Source organism: Cydia amplana, chromosome 7 (genome assembly GCF_948474715.1).
Source record: "Cydia amplana chromosome 7, ilCydAmpl1.1, whole genome shotgun sequence".
Classification (NCBI taxonomy): domain Eukaryota; kingdom Metazoa; phylum Arthropoda; class Insecta; order Lepidoptera; family Tortricidae; genus Cydia; species Cydia amplana.
In genome coordinates, this window is record NC_086075.1 from 10,147,966 (window position 1) to 10,172,693 (window position 24,728).

At 33.5% G+C, this 24,728-nt stretch overlaps 1 protein-coding gene across 4 annotated transcripts in view; it reads left to right on the forward strand.

The window, feature by feature from the left end:
- The first annotated feature begins 19,686 nt into the window (after positions 1-19,686).
- The window catches only part of LOC134649574 (disks large homolog 2-like), a 42,383-nt gene continuing 37,341 nt past the window's right edge, over positions 19,687-24,728 (forward strand). For all 4 annotated transcript variants that reach the window (XM_063504374.1, XM_063504376.1, XM_063504378.1 and 1 more), the window contains exon 1: positions 19,687-20,040. The gene's annotated coding sequence lies outside the window, so the exon portion shown is untranslated. The remainder of the gene's footprint in view (positions 20,041-24,728) is intronic.

Sequence of the window (24,728 nt, forward strand, 5' to 3'; positions counted from 1 at the left end):
ACAGGTGTTGAAAAATGAGACAGCGTTGTAATCTGGCTGTAGGTACCTTATTACAATGGTTACCCTTGAAAATGCGGAACAACTACATATATACGTACGCAGTTACGACTTAAATATATAAAAACATATATAAGTCGAAAATATAAGTATGTATAACAATAAAAAATAAAGTGTCGCAAAACTGTTTCACTTAGCCATTAAGTACTTGCTCTTTTTTTAACTGGCCAAGTGTGTGTCGGTCCACGATTACAGAAGGGTTCCGTACCCACACAAGCTATGAAAAAAGTATACTAGTGGCTCTCTAAGCTGTAGACCTCGCGAGCATAACTCAAAATTAAATAAAACTCTGGCTCCACCATTATTTCACAGTACCAATTGTATGCTACCGTATACCGTTTTTGAAAAATAAAATAAGTACGTCACGGAAGCTCTACACTAGAACTTAATCATTTTTCAACTTCTCTGTAACAAAATTTGCAGATTAATATGACTTCATTAGAGCCTTAAACTGACCTAATTCCAGGCTGTAATAAAAAGGGATTTAAAATCGTCACACCATTTCCGTTCACATGGGTTTAAATCCGTTCATTTTCTAACCACAGCCCGCTATTACAACAACACAAAAAGGCCGCATTTCATAAGGAAGTTGGCATTCAATTTAAGTCCTTACTCTTCCAGACAAAAGGCTCAGTATTAGATAAGAAACTTTGCGTAGCTCAGTAATTACTTTACTAGTTAGAAACAGACGGTGTACTCTGGGCTATTGTTGCCTAATTATCACCTTTTAATGAACTTTGGTTCATCCCGAGGAACGGTGAATGATTATAACATTATGGTATTAAGTATAATGAGCTTGAGCATTTGATTAATAGTTCTAAACATTTACAAATAACTAAAATGACATCTTAGATTTTTGGATTTTTTGTTTTAGAAATTATCTTAAATTAAGTTAGTAAGTAGGTATATTACGAGTATTAACAAACCTCAATAAGAGGAAAACCCTGATCAAGGACGTGATAACGTTTAGTTTGACCACTTATGTAATAAACGTGATTTGAAGCGCGAGGGCGTGCGTCTCTGCTATTTACATTGCCTGGCAAAGGTACATTTTGTAGAAAATCGCTCGCTCGGTAGCGCACACCGCACACACCGAATTTCCTTAGCTACCTATGTTTTCTTTGCAGTCGATTATACTTATTTTTGGGCACGTACCTAGATGACGATTCGGTATGTACAACCGGGTAAGTGCAGTCTAATTAGCAGAATAACTTTAACAGAAAAACGTCAGCAGTATATTACTAAGTAAATCATGCGTTTTGTTGCTAGCCAATTTTGTTAATAGCAGATCAAAAATTAACTCCATTAAAAATGCCTAAAATCTAAAGTATGGCATCTCTTATGTGCAGAGATCGGACAGATTGGCGTCATTGCTCGCAATAATGTGGACATGACTCCAAATTTGATTAAATAATTAATCATAAAATTATTTTAATTAATTTTTTACCTGAGATTTAATTTTGTTTCCTAGTCAATAAATAGCACTTAAATATATTTTTGATATAAAAAAAATGAGTACCTTCAGAAAATTTGGAAAACATACTGATTATTTTTTTAAATAAATTTACATTATAAGAAATCTTTGTGTTATTTATTGATTAGGAATCAAAATTAAACCTCAGGTAAGAAATTAATTAAATGATTAATTATTTAATCAATTTTGGAGTCATGTCTACATTATTGCGAGCAATGACGCAGTCCGATTTCTGCTTATGTGTACAATACTTTTATTGTAAGCATTACCTGCTTAAGTTGCATTATTTAATAGTCTCCACGAAGGATCGCATATAGTCCTTTTATACTTTAAACGATCAAACATCGCCTACTAGTTTGCTTGCCAATAAACAATGCAAACTTGTACCACTTAATTATAGAACAGTTCAGGAACCAATTCGACGTTTCCGAAATAGGCATTAAAGTTAGAACACTGGCTATTCTAAACTTCGAGAGTTGGACAGACAGTCTGGAATGGAAACGGGATGTAAATATAACTGACTTAAGAATTATGAATATGCTACAGTAGTGTATGCATTCGTAATAAATATTTGATTCCGTGAGAGCGTCTGAGCTCAGTATTTGTACCTGTGTGTACGCGTAAGAATTTGCATGTTACACGTATAGAAAAATATATTTGTATTAATATGAGTTTTTGTTGCTGTACAACATTTTCCAAACTACAGCGACGATAAAAATAATAGCTGTCACTCATGCTGTCACCATCATGTTAAAGTCTATTTTTTTATTCCGTAGACTGAAATGACAGTTAATTGTATGAACATGAAATGTCATTTCATACTATTAACTGTCATTTCAGTCTACCGAATAAAAAAATAGACTTTACGTAGATCTATTTGTCAAATGTCTGAGCCGCAGTCTGGCGCAGTTGCGTTTGGAAGGTCAAATAGATCAGCTTAGAAAAATCTCAACTGGTTTTTATTACTTAACTAAAATGGAAAAAAAAAGATTAAATTAATAGTTAAATATGCTCAGCCCGATTAGTGCAATTTTGGATTTGATTTACTATCGAATGAAATTAGTATCGTGTACTGATTTAGATTTTAGAAACGTCACTTCGATCTAGCTACATTGCTAAATAGTATACATATACGATTAAGTAACTAAGAGAAAATTAAACCACAAAAAATCTAATATTATTTTCATACGCAGGATACAATTTCTATAGATAGTTTTTAAGAAATTATCAGGTACTTATTGAATTGTATTGTGGAAGATGGCTTAATAATTGTCATTCGTGGTATTTATCCCTATTCACCCCGGTTGAAGATAATAAATAATTTGACTATTTGGTTTGGCATGGCAGTATAACGGCCATTAGACAAATGTGACAAAACAGTATACACTATTAAAGAAGCTAGATTGGTTTCATCAAATGTTCAAAATGAAAATATGTAATTTTGGACATGAAACGTCACTTTATTCGTGTGGCTGTCGGTGACACTCGGTGGTCAAATGGACGGTTATAATATAAATGCATTAAATAACTAGTTGTTGTATTGAATTCATATTTTTTGGCTGTTTGTCCATGTCATAGGTACCTAATAAGAGCTCTAATTATCTACTAGACTTGCTTTATTATCTACCTAAATTTTTAATATCCACTTACCTACATTAATATACTACTAAGTATATACGAGTGACCATCGACGGGATCCCCGGCCGAATAAAAGCGATTAAAATCGTATTAGAATCATCTACAACATTAAATTATTTAAAATATTTTTTTACGTACAATTAGACAATACATATAAAACAATAACACCAAATAGTATTTGACCTATTTTAATACAAGTCGCAGCGGGTAAGCAGGTGGCATATTGCTGTGTAAATATTGAGTAAACGCGGTTCCTGGTCCATAAAGGTCGACTAGTCACGATTTCATATAGATACAAAATACCAGTTTCTGTGTGTAGGTAGGTACTTCGGGAAAAACATTACAACAAAATACAAAATAGTTTATTTGGTTTAACTTATGATACACTTTACATAAAAGGCTGGAGTCTCCCATTAAGTAAAACATTACAGGGTCTCTCTACTACAAAATACGCTAGGTTTATTACACCACGGACTGGTAAAACCTGACTGATTTTATTTTAAGGTGTATTCTTGACCGCGCGTATTTTACTTAAATGTCATATTACAATTACAATTTCCTTAAGTACTAGGTGAACTCATATAGACACAATATAAGACACAAGTGTAGGTAACATAAATTTATATACTTATGAACTGTCTATGGTTCCCAAGATACAGGCTCGGCCTAGTTTGGGGACCACTGTCAATTTGTTTTTTCATTTTCATTTTCATTTAACGTGTTCTGAAATCGGTCTTGGTTTAGATGAACCTCCTAAATATTTGTTTATAAAGCGGCAATAGAAAAACATGCTCTGAGAAATTTAAATGGTCTACCTATTAGAGTCTGTGCGGAAAGAGAAGAATCGTGGAATGTATGGGGCCCAATACATTCCACGACTCTTCTCTTTCCGAACAGACTATACCTAACTGTTTATGTGATAGAGCCCGCCGACGGAAGGACGTAAGATTAGTAACAAGGTTCGAATACCGTACGGAACCCTAACACTTGGTCCTTAATAACACCGACTGGCGGTGGCGGTAGGACCTATAAGTAGTAAGTAGGTAATTTAAAGGAATTATTTATTATTGTGACTGCTAAAGGAAAAAGCAGATGACTAACACAGGAATATTACTTACCTGGGTTTTTTGAACAGGAAAGTAGTAAGATTAATTTCTACATCACGCAGCACTGCATGCAGGTATACGTTAATGCGATTTTTACTTAACGACATATCCCGAATTGTTGATTAACATTAAGCAATATTGAATCACTACTTACTTGGTATCAAAATTAAGATATTAATGATCTTCCGTCAACTGATTATAATAGTTAGGTATAAAATTGATAATGTTATACATTATCAAAAATAACTAATTAACTTGTTGTTTCTGGTTAATGTGGATTATTAATAAAAATAAGACAAAAATATGCCTAAAATATTGAAAACTGCAATACAATCAATACACTTACCTATAACTTTATAACCCTTGGCATAGACATCTTTATTTAACACTGGATAAGGGAGTGATTCATATGTAAGGACATAGCCCTTTCATTTATTTGCTGTAAATTTACGTGTGGCAAACAGAGGCTATTGTGCTGTACAGTTACCATCAGTTTGTCACTGACATAAACGCCGTCGAGAACGTAATTTACTTTCTATACATCCCGTTTGCACTAATATGCGAGTGCGAGCGAGATGTATAGAAAGTAAATTACGTTCTCGACGGCGTTTATGTCAGTGACAAACTGATGGTAACCGTACTGGTGTATTGAGAGAATGCAGCTTTTGTTATGTGCATTTGATTAGTATTCGGACACAGCGTAGCTAATAACGGTATTAAATAAACCTATTGATGATGACTTCGTAATCAAAATAGTTCGATATTTAGTTTTGGAGATAAGTGAGCTCAAACATTTATGAATAATATGATCATATTAAGTATGAGACTTGGTATTCTTTAAGATTTTAAAAATACAGGGAAATTATGTCGCAGAAATAAATGTAACGGAATAAAAAAAAATACTGACAGTAGTATTCAATAAGTAATATCCAAAATTTTCCTGGCACTTTCAAACTGGAGTATAATGAGTTCTTTCTTTCGAATGTACTCATCGATTAATTAAACTACAAAATCCTTTAACTTATCGCCTTACTTCGTCATGTAGGTCCTGGTAATTAATATTTTGAATCTATTAGCAGTTATATAATCATATATACTATACTATACTAATTTTTATCAAGCCAAAACGTCTGCAATCGGTACTAAAAATGTTTATAGTAAAGGAAATATGGAAAATAATAAGGAACACGGTCCAATCGTTGTTACCAACTGAGCTACGGAGGCTTACCAGGTGCGTGCGCATCATCGTCCATTCCTTCCCTTTGCTTTGCTTACCTACACGATTTAGGGAGGCGCGCAAGGAGGCGATCAATACCACAAATTTTTCCTTTAATATAAAAAAAAAATGTTTATGGTGATTATGTTAATCATTGGCCAATCTTGTTTTCCTTCGAACCTTCTCATTTCCTTTGAGTAAATTAAGGAATTACCTTCAAAATAACAAAAATGGGATGGAAAGTACTCGGAACGTATCTATTTTATCGAATATTATTTATCATTTTATCGATATACCTGAAACGATATGTTCATATGTATGTATTTCTTTCTTAGAACATACAGTAAGCATTTAGCAAGTAGCCTTTCATTAACTTACCCCACTGCCAAAAACCTTGTACAATGTACAAAAAATAGTATAAAGACATCTCCATGTGTGATTGGTTTTGTATTTAAATGTGCGTGTCTTTTCGTGTTTCGACACAGATCTTTTTTGCATGTGCGAGTAAACTTTTTCATGTTTTACTAACATCACCTGACTGAAAAATTTGACTGAATTTTTTGTACGCAAATACGATATAAGTATTATTAATCCTAAGGCTACTTCAGTTGTAGTTGTACCTACTCGGCAGTCGACAAATGAATACTCATTATGACAGTAAGACAAAAAAATTGTAAAACATTTTACTCGTCAATTTTATGCAAAAAAAATATGCAAAAAAAAACTTTAATCCTGGCAACGAAAATGGGAAATGAAGGGACCAAAAACACTTGACGTCTTGTTAGTGTCATTGATAGAGCGACATGCTTATATTATATGGTAGGTGGAAAGTTTTAGGGCAAGTTCATTACGCCGGCTCGTCTGTCTCCAATTAAATCATTAATGTTATTAATACGTCGACAAACTCGTTAGACCTTTTCTTGCTTATTGATGTGGGGAAACGTGACATTAACAATGTAAAAAATCATCTGGTTAATGATAGAACGATATCTGCCACGATCCAGTTTATAGACGTTTAGAAATGCGCAAGTAGATACAGACATCTATCATTCGATCTAGATCAGTGGTTCCTAACCTTTTTAGTCCGGTTACCCCTATGACTAACTAGGGAACCTGATTTTACCCCTCCTCCCAATGGTAATAAAAAATAAAACGTGTACGTTTGTTGTATTGTTATATTAGGTTAGCTTATTACCCCCGTAAAATACCAGTTTTACCCCCACGGGGGTAATTACCCCCAGGTTAGGAACCACTGATCTAGATGGTGGGGATTACGAAGCTACTAGTAGGTTCAGATCAATAATACTAAATATTTTTGAAATCCCTTCAAAAGTAGGTAAGTATTAGATGAATCACTGAGCTCTGTAATACAAAATTATTAAATCCGCCATTTGAAATAAATATTAAATAAATAAACAAACATTAATTAATGTAGAGTTAGACCTAGTTAACTCGACGACAACAAAGTGTGGTAGTGCCATGACATTAAGTTAAATTCCTTTAAAAAAAAACGTGATGTTTCAAGTGGCACATCCAAACTACGATGCTGCAAAGTCTGTGCATAGTTAGTAAGCAAAATAGTCTGTTACTATTTATGATCCATAGATGTTAGTAGGTATTTAGTTAATTTTTGTTTACTTATACAATTGTTTTTATAGGTAGCTTATTATTATGAGTATATACATACATGTATGTACCTACGTATATATTAGCTACTAAGTCATTTTCACATTTTGTAAAGAGGGTCGCCCAATCTCAACACTCGCCTGCCAAATTAGGATAAGCCTTAATCCGTTCCCGAATCCAATTTATTTCTCAAATCAGCAGCGTTCTAAACGACGAGAAATCGTAAATAACAGACCGACACTGGCACCACGGCCGGATGCGTGCGACACTCCCTCACGAATATGAATAAATCAGAGGAAGGCGTTGAAGTAATGATTTATATTCAACTCTTTCTGCCCGACGGAAATCGAGTCCGATCCCTACCTACCACCTTGATTTACTGCTGGGGCAAATAATTGTATGGAGCTCTTTTTAATAAAGCCGTGGAATAAATAAAATACGTCTATAAAAAGAGCCTTTTTATAGACATACTAGCTTTTGCCCGCGACTTCGTCGTTAGTAATTTGGGCGGCTTATTTTTACCCAATCTGCTTTTTATCGATTTCCCATACAAATTTTTATCCCCCTTCTCATCTTAAAGGGTGATTTCTGGGATAAAAACTACCCTATGTCCTTCGCTGGGACTCAAACTATCTCCATACCAAATTACATCTAAATCGGTTCAGCGATTTAAGCGTGAAGAGGTACAGACAGGCAGACAGACAAACACACTTTCGCATTTATAATATTAGTATGGATATGGATTGCTGTGTCGGCCGTATTTTATTAGTTGCAAGGCAGACGGTATCTAAGTCCTAAAGGATTACGCTAGAACGGTGCGGGTGCGAACCGAGGCGTTCGACACTTTAGTTTCGTATATAAAGTATTACTTGATCGCCGATCACACGTTTATATGTAGAACACGGAAGTCTCGGCTCGGACCCGGAGCGTTCTAGGTACTATGGGACATTGAAAGTTTAGAAGGCTTATGTTATGGATAGGTTACTCGTGTATCCAAGACCTGAGATTTATAAATCTGCAAAAAATATATGCCTGTAAATACTACGATTTAAATCACGGACTTTCGGCATCGTATCTATACAGGATCACTATCGTAGGTGACGTTCAGATGAGAACGGCAGCAGCGGGATAACATTCGGATGTCAACTACAGCTGCATTACTGTTCCGACATCACTACCGCGGCGTTGATGCCGCCGCTATATCTGTAAATTTCCGTTATGTCCTTCGTATGATGCCACTAATTTTATCAAGCAAATTGACAGATTCTGACGCCGCAGTAATGTCGCAAAGGTAATGTTACTGTTGCATATCACTGTCAAAATCCTTCCTAAATTGCATTGATGTCATTGTCGCATTACGGCACGATTGGAACGTTAAATCCTACTCATTTTATCAAGAAAATTGACAGTGCAATTGCCCGCGTCAAAGCTGCAACACGAAAGTCCCAAAAATAATCACCGGTGTTTTATTTTTACACATCATTTGTACGAAAGTATCTATCGCAATAGGAACTGAAAAAACGTTATTTACTCTAGTCTAAGTAGATGCAAAAACATGGAGCGGCTTGTTACTTTATCCATCGGAAAATAAACCTATTAATAAAAAGCAAACGTAAGCATAATTAATAAGCAGGATTTTAGACTAGTAAGAATAAATCCAATTGCGAAGAGTGGTTGAAAAACCTCCTGTCTTGCTTTTGCTCAATGTGGACACAGGGCACAGTTAATGCGTCATGTTCAGTAGCATGACTAAGCTAGGTAATTACCGCCATATAACGCCAAACAAATTACAGCTTTTGGGACTTGTGTAAAGATTTTATTGGGCATTTCATCCACGCGAGTTCATTATTATACCGCTATAATAACGACATAATCTCAGCTGTCGCGATACGTTTTTTTATTTCATTTCCTCTAAATTGTGGCACAAGAAGTAGCGGCTTTAAAACTTTTTGCTTATTTCTGCGGAGTTAAAGTACTGTTAAATATTGATATAGCTATGTTCGAGCCTTCTGTTGATTGCACTAGTCTCTGAGTTCGTTAACGCTAGTGGGTGCAAAGTGCCTGACGTTAAAGATAATTGAAAGCTTAAGACTTGACTTTGAGACTTGACGTTTAAAACGATTGCATATTTGGAAGTTCATAAGTTGAAATTTGACAGATTTATGTGTTGAAAAATGTAGATTTTTGTTCTTAATCGTCCATAACCAGAAGAAATCTTTTTAGCAACTTAAAAAGGTAATAAAAACTGTGACCCTAGTTTCGGCAAACAAGTCATATTACTTGATCACGATTAATGAAGTTAGAGCTTGGAAAAGTTGGCCTCAAATCAAAGAACTTAATAATACGAGATCTGATTATTTTTTCTAGTTTTAAACCCTTATCAATACCCTTTTTCAAGGATGACTGTAATTAGAGATGATACGCCATGCGCGTATGACGTAAAATTGTCGTGTTATGTGACAACACACCCGCCTAAAAGGCTTATTCGATTAGACAATTCTGTTACAGTAACCCACGATCGAGTTGGAACACATCCAAGCCTATTTATGGACTTTTCGGTGACTTGGTAACAGAAGTCTTGTGGCATTCCAAATAGTTCCAAACTCAATGACAATAAGAAACGTTTCAGATAGAGAGGGTTTCGGCCCGATTCGGATTTTGTAATAGACATCTGTTAGATATCTTTTAGACATCGCCAAGATACGATAACGATATGTTTAAGATCTAACCTGTCAAATTTGATATTTCCGCGATTCTGGAGATACTCATGAACGATTTCCGCAAGATATTACTTAGAGATCTAATTCACTACCATTTGGAGTTGAAACTCTAGGTCCATGGGGTCCCAGCGCGCATAAGTTGTTCGCAGAAATCGCGAAGCGTCTGGTTGACGTAACTGGTGACCGAAGAGCTGGCGGCTACCTCGCACAACGTATCAGCATTGCGATACAGCGAGGAAATGTCGCCAGCATCCTTGGTACAATGCCTCAAGGGCCTATTTTAGATTTAAGCTAGTTTTTAATTTCTTTTAGTAATACACTGTATATATCTTGTTTGTAAATAAATGATTATTCCATTCACATCTAATAGATATCTAACACGATCTATCGTAAAAGTGACATTGGTTGCCCGAATTGTGCTGCAAAAGAGAACTAGTTGAAATCTAAACTATAACGTATCTAGAATGGATCTAGTACGTGTCGTTTCTTGTGAATATCTTGAAGTTCGAATACGGCAGTTTGAGTGTGCCGTGTGCCTATCACTTAACTTGGGTTACTATGAAGTTGGAACTTTTCTATTCATATTTATGAGGGATGACATTGATTTGTCTAAGTCAAGGTTATAATAACTTTTCTTTTTGCTATCTGAAATAAATAATATTCAACTGCTATCATTTTGTCATGAAAACAAAGAAAAAATCAAAATGAGATAGAACAAGAGTATAATCCTACTTCAAGCTAAGTTTCGTCGAAAGCCGTTTATATTAGGAAACCTTGTTCTTTTTATAAGCTCGAAAAAGATCTTATATTTCATGCAGGTGAACTGAAGGACAAAGGTATATATTGTTCCCGCGGGAGTTATGGATTGTAAAAAAAGCTATAGCTCACTTTTAGGGTTCCGTACCCCAAGGGTAAAAAGTGGAATGAAGTTGATTTAGATACTCGTATCACTGATTTAGATATTTTACTTTGTCCAATATGATATAATAATATTGATAATTTGCTATTGAAGTAGACAAACCGTCTCCGATATCAGATTCTACATCGTGCAGATAATTTTGTTCATAGGTCACAAACTACGATACTTACCTAACCGTCTGACTTATCTGAGCTGAGAATGCTCCGATATAGCCTTTGAATACTGCTGGTGTTAGGTGAATATTATTCTTTAGGTTATGCTGAATAATTTTCACTACATAATCAACTCAAAAAATCGCAAAATTGGTTGTCTAATAGAAAATACCGACATCTGAGCAGCCAAAATGTATAATTTTAATTTTTAACAAACATAAACGTCTGCGAACGATGCTATTAAGCTTATAATAAATTTAAAAGTGGAAAAATTACTGCCTTGGGCTACTGGGTGAGACTTGAACTCACGGCCTCTGGATCCAGTAAAACTAATTAAAGTGGAAGTAATTTTTCCACTTTTAAATTTATTCTAAGCAAAATGTATAATTTATATAAGTATCACAGGGTATTTATTTTTTCAGCAGAGTATGGCTACATAAAGTGAAAGGGAGGTAGGTATTCAGTTTTTAAAATATGTTTCGATTCTTATAGGTACTAATTCATATGATATGATCGCTTGCATTTGTTATTGTTATTGCGCGCAATATGCAGTGCGAGTAGTGCTAAAAAGCACCTTGCTCAAACTCATTGGTTCTTTCGAGATGTATTGCACTCGCGTATGCCTGTGCCATGCTCGTGTCATCTTCTCGGCACGTCAATGAAAAATGTCGATTTATTTTGCTTAGCCGTTGAACTTAATATTGTAAATACTGTTGAGCATCCTTACGATCGCTATATAGTTACATATAATATGTGCCTTTATATGTCGGGTCATTTGAATGTATGAGTGTTGTGTTCCGAAATATATCATTTGGTTTTCACATCCAGGCTTTCATTTCGTCTGTTAAGAAGATTATAAGTCAGGCACTGCATTCCTACATTTCTATTATATCATAACATTTATAACAATATTGTGATACTTATTTCAGAAATAAAAAATAATTATTAAGTCAAGAATTTCACACAGAGATTTAATTTGACGCATAAATTATATTTAACGATTGTTTAATCCGGCTACCATTAGCGACACCTGAATTCGAATTAAATTAATTCGAAGGGAAATTGTATTAAAAAGGTAAATTAATTCAATTTTCGCTTGGCGCGCAGGCTGGAAGTATCCTTAGATCTACCAATAAAATTGAAAGGCTTACCCGCTCAAGACTGAAACTTATAGCCATATTACCATAACTTAGTTTTGCAACTGATGCAAATCGCTGCAAAATTTCCTAGCCGTCGTTCAGCTGCCGGAAGTGATTTGATCTTTTAAAAAGCAATCAAACATATGCCTGAATTATGGATGCTTCTTCCTTCTTATAGATTTTTATATCAAATGAGATCTAGTACAGTCGCCATCAAATATGTCGGAGCGATCAAGGCGCTCACAAATATCTGAACACGCTTCTATTGTCAAGGCGTTAGAGTGTGTGTTCAGATTATTGTGAACACCTTGGCCGCTCTGATGGCGACTGTTATGTACCAGTTGACTGGCAAAAACGAGATTAGGATTTATAGCATGAACAGTGGAGACGAATCGCGATGCAACGATAAGTAAAATCTAGACTAGGTCAGGAATTCACGTTAGCTTTGCATTCTAAAGGAAAGCGTTTGATAATCGGTGCACGTTATATGTAGGTATATTATATATCCCAATTTTCCAATCTCGGGGCTGTGATCCACGCTCCGGGTCGTATCTGGTGCAAAGGATTTCGTTGGCTACAGCGCGGAAACGCTGTTAGTGTGATGGGAACTATGAATATTATGATGATAATGATGATAAAGGTACCTATATGTTTCGCGATTTTATTATGTCAATATTCTTCTATTTATCTCTATGTGACATTCGGATGATGACGGATTGAACGTGGTATTTAATCGCGACAGCAATTGACAACGACATCAACACAATTTGTCAAGAAAGTTAACGACATCGTAGCTCACGAAAAAGAGTTTTTCAGAGAAGGGCTCATTTAGACGGCTCGCGAACTCGTATACGATTTTAGTTACATTGCGGACCATTGAGGTTACATCAATTCAGTGACCGATCAAATAACGCAATGTAATGAAACTCGCATGCGGGTTCTCGCAGTCGCTCCGTCTAAATAAGCCCTTAAATCTTCTTTTCCTGAAAAGTAGATATGTATCAGATTTGTGTTAGTTGTACCGTATCGACTTGTGTAAATTGAAGAGGAATCGGTGCTGTTTGTTGTTATGTATCTGTATCAGTACATTTGCTCCGGAAATAACTTGCTCGGGGTTGCTGTGTTAGCAGATTCAATATCAAAGGTATTCGTTTTTGTTTGCACGTGCTGGCTGAGGCAATAAATTGTAAATCTGGAATTTATCGACCTGTGATTGGTCTGACGTCACTCGTGTTTCTACTTAACCAAAGGAAATACATTACGAAAAAGTAAATACCGTATATTTAAATGAAGTTATATTGTATTGCAAAACAAAATCCTTTTAATCAATGCAATCCTTTAAAGACTTTAAAGAATTTAAGCCTCCATTAGACGAAACACGAGTTACATTCCGGAATTTTATGTCGAAACGAAATTTTCCAATAAAACTGTGCGGTATCGGTTTCTCGAAGCATTTTATGATTTATTGCTTTCGTTTCAAACTTCTCACGGTGACGGATGGCATCACGTCTGCACACATTCCCAAAAGATCGTATCCGTCATTAAAAAATATTAATTTTACGAAATTGCAATCTATCATCCGAGCGCCTAATGACTTACGGTAAATGTCGAAATATTTTCAGCGGGCCTGCGTGTTACGACCTTGCACGTGAACGACGTATTCGTATACTATGTCCCTACTTTCTGGAATATTTTGTTGCTTCCACGCCGAGAAATTTATTACTCTCTCCATATTATAGATACAGAGGTATTTTGACTGCAGGTGAGACTTGTTCTCTCATTTAAAATCTTTATGCTGAGATTAGAACATTAAAATATGCGAAGAAGGGAAAACTAGACGCAGGTTAGAAATATTTGATGCCTTGTCTGTTTCACTTGTATGTATGCAGGGACCGGAACCGGTTACCTTAACCGGGGTTTTTCATAGGGTTATTTTAGAAGTGGTTATAAAAACCCCTACCATAACGGTAACCGTCTGATAAGGTAACACTTTGATTCGGTAACCGTATCAGATCGAGTTAACCCCTGTTACCGGTAACCGAAATAAAAACCCAGTCTATTCTGTTACCTCATAATAAGGTTTTGAACCAGTTCAAACGATTGTAATCTTTACGCAGACTTAAATTCAACTTATTATTGAATAACCGTGGTTGGCATGGGCGGTCTATGAAGCCTCCAGCTCAAACAAGTTTTTTTGCCGGTAACTTCGCTTATTGTCAATTCAAACAATATTGTACTTTGAGTCCTTAAGCTAAAATTGAAAACATAAGTGAGCGACAGCCGGCCCGCAGCGCGGCCATTCCTTTGTTTATCTTTATACCTGTGTGTTCCTATTGTTTTTGTTAATTTCGGAGCAATTCTAGTTTAGAAATTTTTAGAAAAGGGGTTGCAAGTGAACAACATCATATCCTAGTAATATCTGCTATTATTTAGTTATATTTTATGCTACTTAGATTATTATTTTTATTTTCGGGTTCACACTTGGTACCTACAGATTAAAGACTGATTTAAAGAAAAATTTTCACCTAACTAGTAATTTTACTGGTACCTAGTTAGGTATAATTTATCTTAAGTGATTTAAAAAAAAATCACTTTGTGATAAAGATACATGCGCTAGCGGATTGTGGTAGATATTTTACCATTGTTAACAAATGACATATGTACTAGTTATTATGAGCTTATTTTATAATAAGCAATTAAAGTCTATTTTTTTATTCGGTAGACTAAAATGACATTTCATAGTATGAAATGAAATGACACATGATGTTCATACTATGAAATGTCATTTTAGTCTACCGAATAAAAAATAGACTTTAGTTTAAAATGTTTTCAGATGCGGTGAGTTGTATGAGCTAAAAGTCGTAATTTACCTTGTACCGCTTAATGCAACGATCAGAAAATATATATCTATAGCAGTTATAAACTTATTTTAATACTACAAATCTTTCATTAATACCAGAATTCATTATACATATTCATTGGGTATCTATAACATTGGTAGGTGAATTAGTTTTGATTAAATTAAATAGATACATACATACTTAGTAAGCAGTGTTGGGCATTCAAGAATAAAATCATTATTTAAATAAGAATTCCTAAGAATAAAATCATGTTGATTTTATTCCCGTCAAAATTATTTAAATAATTTTGATCGGAAATAATTCGTATGTGAAAAAATTGAATAAGAATAATCTCATTCTTAATCAAATAAATATAATCATGATTTTATATTCTAAATAATATTCCTGGATTAAATATGTAGTCTGGGTGCCGTATAGGCGTTACGTATAGATAGAAGTAAATTAGACAAGAAACTACTATGTTTCTTGACTAATTTATACCTGATTTTATGCAATAAAATCTTACAAATTTAATTTACTGCCGCATAGTCTTGGTATTGGACGATACCCGTATTTATTTTAATGTGATAACTAAATCATCAGGTACAATTCAGCTGCTCTGAACGGATGGTGGATAGCGAAACTCTTCAATGGCTCACTGTGCCTAAATTAATGTAAAAAATAAAAAACCGGCCAAGTGCGAGTCTGACTCGCGCAGGAAGGGTTCCGCACCATTACGCAAAAACCAGCAAATAAATCACGTTTGTTGTATGGGAGCCCCACTTAGATATTTATTATATGCTGTTTTTAGTATTTGTTGTAATAGCAGCAACAGAAATTAATTATTTGTGAAAATTTCAACTGCCTAGCTATCACAGTTCATGAGATACAGCCTGGTGACAGACAGACGGACAGAGGAGTCTTAGTAATAGGGTATTGTGGTATAGTAGTAATAGGTGTATTCCTATTTCTCCCCGCCGGGCACAGATGGGAATAGGCGCTTCATTTGAATCATTCCCATATGTCCCCGCCTCATGTATCGCGGCGATCACGTTGGGCAGGAACAAATGGGGAAAATACTCATGATTTTTTTCTGTTTTCGAATTATGTTTATAGTTCGTTTTTTTTTAGCATTAGAAAGAACTTGAAAGAAGGTAAGCGATTTTGACATGTCTTTTAATTGAAAAACACTTTTTAAAAACCATAACTATTACTTATGAAAGCAGAAGACTATAAAAGATCGTATTAGATTCATAATTGTTACATATTTACCGTAACTTATTTTTAAAATGTGCTTTTCAATTAAAAAAGAGACATCAAGATTGTTTACCTTATTTCTAATGCTAAAAAAATGAACTATAGTATGTGGTTTCAGTATCTGAGTTACTACCAAGACATGGTGTTTTTAAAAGCTCTTCTGATATTTAAAATTTGCATTTATTATTTAGACGGAAATTAACAGGTATTAATATCGTTTGACACAACGCTTGCCGCACGTGTTTAGCAAATGCTGACAAAGAATTCACCACGCCACGACTTAATTCTATTGTTATTGCCAATGAGTAATAAATGACGGTCTCAAGTGGAAACACGCCTGCAACTTTCTGCAAATCTATTTAATTATAGTGATAAGCGTAGGACTCTTTTCTTACCTGCAGTAATTTACTATCACATTCACTTTCCGTAGGTGTGAAAGAGATAGCATACGTAAGACCTCAAGGCTGATAGGAATAATAAACAAAATACATACTTAATACGCAAAGAAATATACATTGAACCATCATAATTATAATTTCGCAGTTTACTTTCTATGTAGCTTCATTATAAAATTATCATCACCGTTTCGAAGGCTTCAAAAAATTCAAATCAATCCGACCATTGAAAAGAGGGCTGAAATTCATTTTACTATCTATATACATTGTACTGCATATAATATGACGTATAATATGACCAAATAAATGCCATTTAACCTTGTTACCACTAACTCATGTATCTACAATTACATCAATTAGTCATGACACGGCAGAGCACTGATAACGATACTGTAGTGTAGTACAATAATAAGGCTTTATTGTTGTCACTATGACTCTCACCGCATTCTGCTTAATCCTAAATATCCTAATACAATAGAAAACGACCGACGAAAACGACGAAATACCACGACCTTTAAACATTCGATGCACTTGCGTTGTAGCGCGTGCCAGCGGAGCGCAGCGTTTCGATTTAAATACGCATGTTGCTTCGCCTGTGTAGGTATATTTATTATCTTCATGTTATTAGGTACTAGGAAGTCCAAATAATTGACTTCATACATGAAATATATTTTGTAGATTTTGTTCAATAGTCACCTTCAACAACACAAGAGTAATCTAGAGCAGAGTTGGGCAAAAAATAACTTGAATAAGAATAAGAATAAAAACAGAAATTTCATTCTTATTCCAATCGATTTGGATAAAAATAATTCTTGCACTCGTTATTTTAGAATAAAATGAAAGTGAATAAATCATGACACTTTTATTTTAAATGAAAAAGACAAAACGGATTATTTATTCCAGATGTAGGATTATACTAAATAACGTTTTATTCAATTAGAATGTTATTCTGAATTAATTTAACTTTTGTAGTTACTACTACTTTTAATTTTGTAAGTTTCTAAAATAAATAAAACAAATAGAATAGATAAAACAAATAAAATAAAAGAAATAAATGAAACAAATAAAATAAATTATATTATTTTCATCTATTTCATTAGTATTGCATTTTAGTTTTTATATAATATTATAAGTATTAGTTTAATTTTTAAGTAGGTTTATTTTAATTTTAGTTTAGGTTTTAAATTTTTAATTCATAGTTAGTTGTAATGTTTTTTTATTATTACCTTTTAAGTTAAATAAATGAACTTTATCCTAATAAAATAAATAAAATAAATAAAATAAATAAAATAAATAAAATAAATAAAATAAATAAAATAAATAAAATAAATAAAATAAATAAAATAAATAAAATAAATAAAATAAATAAAATAAATAAAATAAATAAAATAAATAAAATAAATAAAATAAATAAAATAAATAAAATAAATAAAATAAATAAAATAAATAAAATAAATAAAATAAATAAAATAAATAAAATAAATAAAATAAATAAAATAAATAAAATAAATAAAATAAATAAAATAAATAAAATAAATAAAATAAATAAAATAAATAAAATAAATAAAATAAATAAAATAAATAAAATAAATAAAATAAATAAAATAAATAAAATAAATAAAATAAATAAAATAAATAAAATAAATAAAATAAATAAAATAAATAAAATAAATAAAATAAATAAAATAAATAAAATAAATAAAATAAATAAAATAAATAAAATAAATAAAATAAATAAAATAAATAAAATAAATAAAATAAGTAAAATAAGTAAAATAAGTAAAATAAGTAAAATAAGTAAAATAAGTAAAATAAGTAAAATAAGTAAAATAAGTAAAATAAGTAAAATAAGTAAAATAAGTAAAATAAGTAAAATAAGTAAAATAAGTAAAATAAGTAAAATAAGTAAAATAAGTAAAATAAGTAAAATAAGTAAAATAAGTAAAATAAATAAAATAAATAAAATAATCAAAATATATAAAATATATAAAATAAATAAAATAATCAAAATAAATTATATAAATTAAGTTAACAAAATTAATAACAAATAAAATAAATGAAATAAGTAAAATAAACAAAATAAAAAAATGAACAAAATGAACAAAATAAACAAAATAAACAAAATAAGTAAAATAAACAAGAACATTAAAATAAACAAAAACATTAAAATAAGCAAAATTAAAAAAAAATGACAAAGATAACAAAATAAACTATTAACTTTCTATTAATAAATTAACTATTTCTTTTAGTAGGTATTTGACTGACGGCACATCACTAAATACGAATGTAGCAAACCAATAAGCAACCGATAATAAAGTTTACCATAACTGAATAAAAACCGGTTAAAAACCCCTAACAAAAACCCTAACGCGATGGGGTTTTGAGATTAACTCGGTTAAAGGTTAAGGTTACCGTTTCAATAAGCTTACCGTTACAATCAGGTAACAGTATGATAGGGTTACCGAATGATACGGTAACCGAATTGATTGGGTTACCGAATGGATAGGATTAAGCGTAAAGAGGGGTTTTCCGGTCCTTGTATGTATGTAGCCATTTTTTTATTTTACAGTGAAGTGGAATTGGGGTGGAAACCCTGGGGCCGTGGGGACCTAGCGCGCGTAGCCTCTATGAGGAGCTGTCAAAGCGCCTTATAGAGGCTTCTGGTGACCAGAGGGCTGGCCAATATTTTGCCCAGCGGATCAGCATTGCCATCCAGCGGGGCAATGCGGCCAGCCTTCTGGGTACCCTACCGAGCGACCATAACCTAGGCCGATTTTTTTTATTTATAAGTTTTTATTTTAAGTGTTAATATTATGTTTTAATAAATACATCTCAGTGAAGTTAATAAAATCGTAGTGATTAGGTATATGAAACTATATTATAATATAAGCTTTATTATTTATTAATTACACGAATTATTTACATTCCTCATAGGTAGATCCAAGTGTTTGTGCTTCATATAATACATATGTACAATCAACAAGTAGTATAAGTATAGATACCTAGTATTTATGGGTTTTGTTTTTATAAATAAAAAACATTCTTAATCATCTGTAAGATCTACTGTCAGTATCTAATACTGAACTATCATAAATAGGTTCCTTCATGTCAAATAACATTGTTTATGTAAGCACACACAGTAGTAGAAGGCAAAGAACAAACGATGCAAGTTTACGACTCTTAAACCGTTTAAGAGCTGAGCTTCATTATCAAACACTCAACTCACTCGTCAGGGTTAAAGGCATCCAGCACACCATCATTCGCATGCGTAAACCATCCTACCCTATCAGCAACATTCAGTACCCTACCAGAGTTCGGGGAGGGAAGACGTCCCGTCGACGTCAGGATCCCACTTACGTTCGCGAATCATATATTTCACTGAAAATTTAATAAGTTTTAAAGATGTTACGTCAGTGCTTGTTGTAAAAAGTGACAAATTGTACTGTGACGTTGTTTTTACTATGTGATCCTTGATAGTTGGGTGGTATTCAAATGAAGAAAGTAAACCATAAAAAGTCAGTGTCATAGATAAACAGTCCGCCCGTGAATAAATGAAACGATGAAGGTTCCAACTCGTTCTTTAAGGAAAACTAATTTGCAATGTATAAAATTATAATAAAATGCAAAGGCGCTGTGGATTCTGATTTAATTTCTGATCGTTAGGCGAAAATCAGTCTTTAGGATTTTAAAGGAAAAAAATCTTTATAGAGACGGATGGGAAAAATCCTTTAGCCGCTTTTACCGGCTTCAAAATCAATTGAGTATAATGCGATGCGACGTAAACTGGCGCAGAACAATTGAGTTAACTTGGCTAATATTCGCAATTTGCCGTTTGCGGGTGAGTGAGTGTTTGCGCAAATGCAGCATACGGAAACGACTTTCAGCGAGCATTTAAAATGATAAAGTAGATTGGTATTGGATTGGTACCTAATTAAAGAGATGTAAAATTACGCATCAAAGACGGAAGTTTCGGTACGAATGAAAGACTTAGTTGTAAATCAAATTGTAGCATTTAGGGCATTCTGACAATTAATCGGAGACTGTTTAATATGCACTTTTATAACAAAATAACACCATCGTGACAGAGTAACACGAGCTTACTTTTATGATGGTGCATACTTGTAAAACCGTGAACATTTTACCTTACATTTAGGATATTTGAGCTTTATTCTTATTGCTAGGTCCTAATCACGTGTATTTAATCAAACTCTAGCATTTTTGGCATTCTGAGAATAAATTGGAGATTTAAGAATGTCTAAAAAAAGGAGTGCTTTAATAAAATATCTAACACTGACGTGACTGAGTAACACAAGCTACCTTTTATGACGGTGTTTTCGTAAATATTTTAATTTACATTTACGCTATTTGGGCTTAGTTCTTGTTTCTAGGTCGAGTACTTATTTAAATGAAAAAAGACCTAGGGTTTGTTCATAATTCCTAGTTTGCCTTTCCACACGTGAACAGTAAAGCGGCTCTAAAACATAACGAGAAGCATTAATAACACTCAAGACTTATACAATTTAGCATTCTAACCCTTACTATTTACGCCAAAACAACCACACATGTTTAAACAATTACGTGGTTAACTAATTGGGTGTTAAACTTTTGCGGTGTCATTGTTCTGTGCCGCATCAAAGATTTTAACAAGGATTTTGTGGGGTGCCTAAACACCGAGTGATAGAATAAGATAAATTGTTAGAAAATATATAACAAAATTAGATAAAAAATGTTCCGTCCAAAATTCATTGGTCCTAGTTTTTTAACTGACTTAATTTACAGTTTGATTGAGAAACTATACTCGTAATTAAAAAAAAAAACTCATTTTATAGATATTGTTTATTGTTGTGTTTCTGTAAATTATTATCACTGATTATTAGCAAATAGTCTGAGGTCAATCATTTTGTCGTGTTTTTGGTGTATTCAAAAATTGTAGCAGGTCGTACAACCTTTACGTATTTTTTTTAGGATAAGTGTTACAATAAAGTAAACATACAAATTATAAACTGAATGGCAGTCAAATTATAGATTTTTTTAAAATAAATAATTACTAATTATTGAATAGTAGCAGTATTCCAGTGTATGGATTTTGTAACCCGCATAGGTACATGTTTTAATGTTGTTTATTCCTAAAGTGAATTTCATATTTTTTATGACAACTACAACAATATACTAGGCGTTACATAACTCAATGTCACGATACACAAAATCAGAAAAGTGGCATCACGGTCGATCTGTAATTTTTATTATTATAGCTTAATTAACTGTCTGTGGAATGAACTATCGCCTGCGGTATTTCCGGACCGTTACGACCTTCAAATATTCAAGAAAAGAGAGCGTACTCCCATTTTACAGGCCGGTAGCGCACTTACAACACCTCTGGTGGGTGCCTATGGGTGACGGTTATTGCTTACCATCACGCGATTCGTCGGCTCATTTTTCTCCTATATCATAATATAAATAAATTAAACATCTAAATCCTGCATAACAAAACACTCTTTATTAAAATGGCTACGTGACCTTGTCATATATAGCTTTAAGTGGACAGATTTCTATTACGAGAGGTTTGCAATTCATTCCCGAAGACCGTGAGTATCGCTCGGGAAGGCGTGGCACATGGTTTTAATATTTCACTCGTAATTTCAAAATTAGCCTCTCGCGCAATGTCCATTGAATATGCACAAACGTTTGAATTAACGCGAAAGAACCAAAGTATTCCATAATGTGAGAAAAAATTACACGATCTTTTTGTGATGCAAGGATAAAACAGTAAACATATTTCAATATGTGGCATATTATATAAAATTACCTGGATTAATTGAACTTATTTTTAAGTATAGGTACCTATTCTATTATTCTATTCATCGCAGCCGAAGAAGTAAAGTTTATTTTATTACTCTATATCAATAATAATCAGTCGAGTTTTCTTAAATTACAATAATAATAAAAAAAGCGGCCAAGTGCGAGTCGGACTCGCCCATGAAGGGTTCCGTATTTAGGCGATTTATGACGTATTAAAAAAAACTACTTGCTAGATCTCGTTCAAACCAATTTTCGGTGGAAGTTTACATGGCAATGTACATCATATATTTTATTTGGTTTTATCATTCTCTTATTTTAGAAGTTAGGGGGGGGGGGGGGGGTGACACACATTTTACCACTTTGGAAGTGTCTCTCGCGCAAACTATTCAGTTTAGAAAAAAATGATATTAGAAACCTCAACATCATTTTTGAAGACCTATCCATAGATACCCCACACGTATTGGTTTAATGAAAAAAAAATTTTGAGTTTCAGTTCGAAGTATGGGGAACCCCAAAAATTTATTGTTTTTTTCTATTTTTGTGTGAAAATCTTAATGCGGTTCACAGAATACATCTACTTACCAAGTTTCAACAGTATAGTTCTTATAGTTTCGGAGAAAAGTGGCTGTGACATACGGACGGACAGACAGACGGACAGACAGACAGACAGACAGACAGACAGACAGACATGACGAATCTATAAGGGTTCCGTTTTTTGCCATTTGGCTACGGAACCCTAAAAAAAGCGGCCAAGTGCGAGTCGGACTCGCCCATGAAGGGTTCCGTATTTAGGCGATTTATGACATATAAAAAAAAAACTACTTAATAGATCTCGTTCAAACCAATGTTCGGTGGAAGTTTACATGGTAATGTACATCATATATTTTTTTTAGTTTTATCATTCTCTTATTTTAGAAGTTACAGGGGGGGGGACACACATTTTACCACTTTGGAAGTGTCTCTCGCGCAAACTATTCAGTTTAGAAAAAAATTATATTAGAAACCTCAGTATCCTTTTTTAAGACCTATCCATAGATACCCCACACGTATGGGTTTGATGAAAAAAAAAATTTTGAGTTTCAGTTCGAAGTATGGGGAACCCCAAAAATTTATTGTTTTTTTTTTATTTTTGTATGAAAATCTTAATGCGGTTCACAGAATACATCTACTTACCAAGTTTCAACAGTATAATTCTTATAGTTTCGGAGAAAAGTGGCTGTGACATACGGACGGACAGACAGACGGACAGACGGACAGACGGACAGACAGAGAGACAGACAGACATGACGAATCTATAAGGGTTCCGTTTTTTGCCATTTGGCTACGGAACCCTAAAAACATGCGAATGCAATAATAATAATAACCGTAAGTGCAATTCGAAAACTCATTCGTTTGTTTAACGTATTCTTGCGCTATTAATTTGAAGTTTACTTCGTTTTCGAATGTCGCTTACGCTGCTATGCGTGGTCTAAAAGTGGAATCTTGAGCTTTGCGAGGGTTTCACGGCACGAGGGTTAAACAAATTTTGCCACCGAGTGAAACACAAAATTTTTCACCACACCAACGCGAGGAAAATACTAACTGTAAATTATCAAACAAAATCGAATTCAAATGAACGTTATTAAATATTTATCATTCAAAATCAACATATAAAAGTTAATTCTACCAGCAAACATATGTAAACAACTAAAAATTGGCATCAGATTACTTTGCCCCACATGTGGATAAAAACCGGCCAAGTGCGAGTCTGACTCGCGCACGGAGGGTTTCGCACCATCAAAAAAAAACAAGCAAAAAAAACGGTCACCCATCCAAGTACTGACCCCGCCCGACGTTGCTTAACTTCGGTCAAAAATCACGTTTGTTGTATGGGAGCCCCACTTAAATCTTTATTTTATTCTGTTTTTAGTATTTGTTGTTATAGCGGCAATAGAAATACATCATCTGTGAAAATTTCAACTGTCTAGCTATCACGGTTCGTGAGATACAGCCTGGTGACAGACGGACGGACGGACGGACGGACGGACGGACAGCGGAGTCTTAGTAATAGGGTCCCATTTTTACCCTTTGGGTACGGAACCCTAAAAAGCAACTTTCTCGTTAGTTTTCGAATAATCAAGACAGCCTCTAGCGAGTGGTGTGGTGAAAAATATTTATTTTACAATAACATCCTGTTGCCTGATGTTTACCTCTACCTACTTCTGTTGCAGTTCTCTTTCTATATTGTTTTCTTTTACTGAAGTGTGCAATAAAGCGTATTTGTATTGTATTGTTACTTATTTTTATCAATTGATCAGATCTCAGTACATAAAACAAACACTGTAATAAAGCTTTGTGTATATGGATTTATCACGATCCATGATTAAATTTTCCTGTAACGTTATATTATA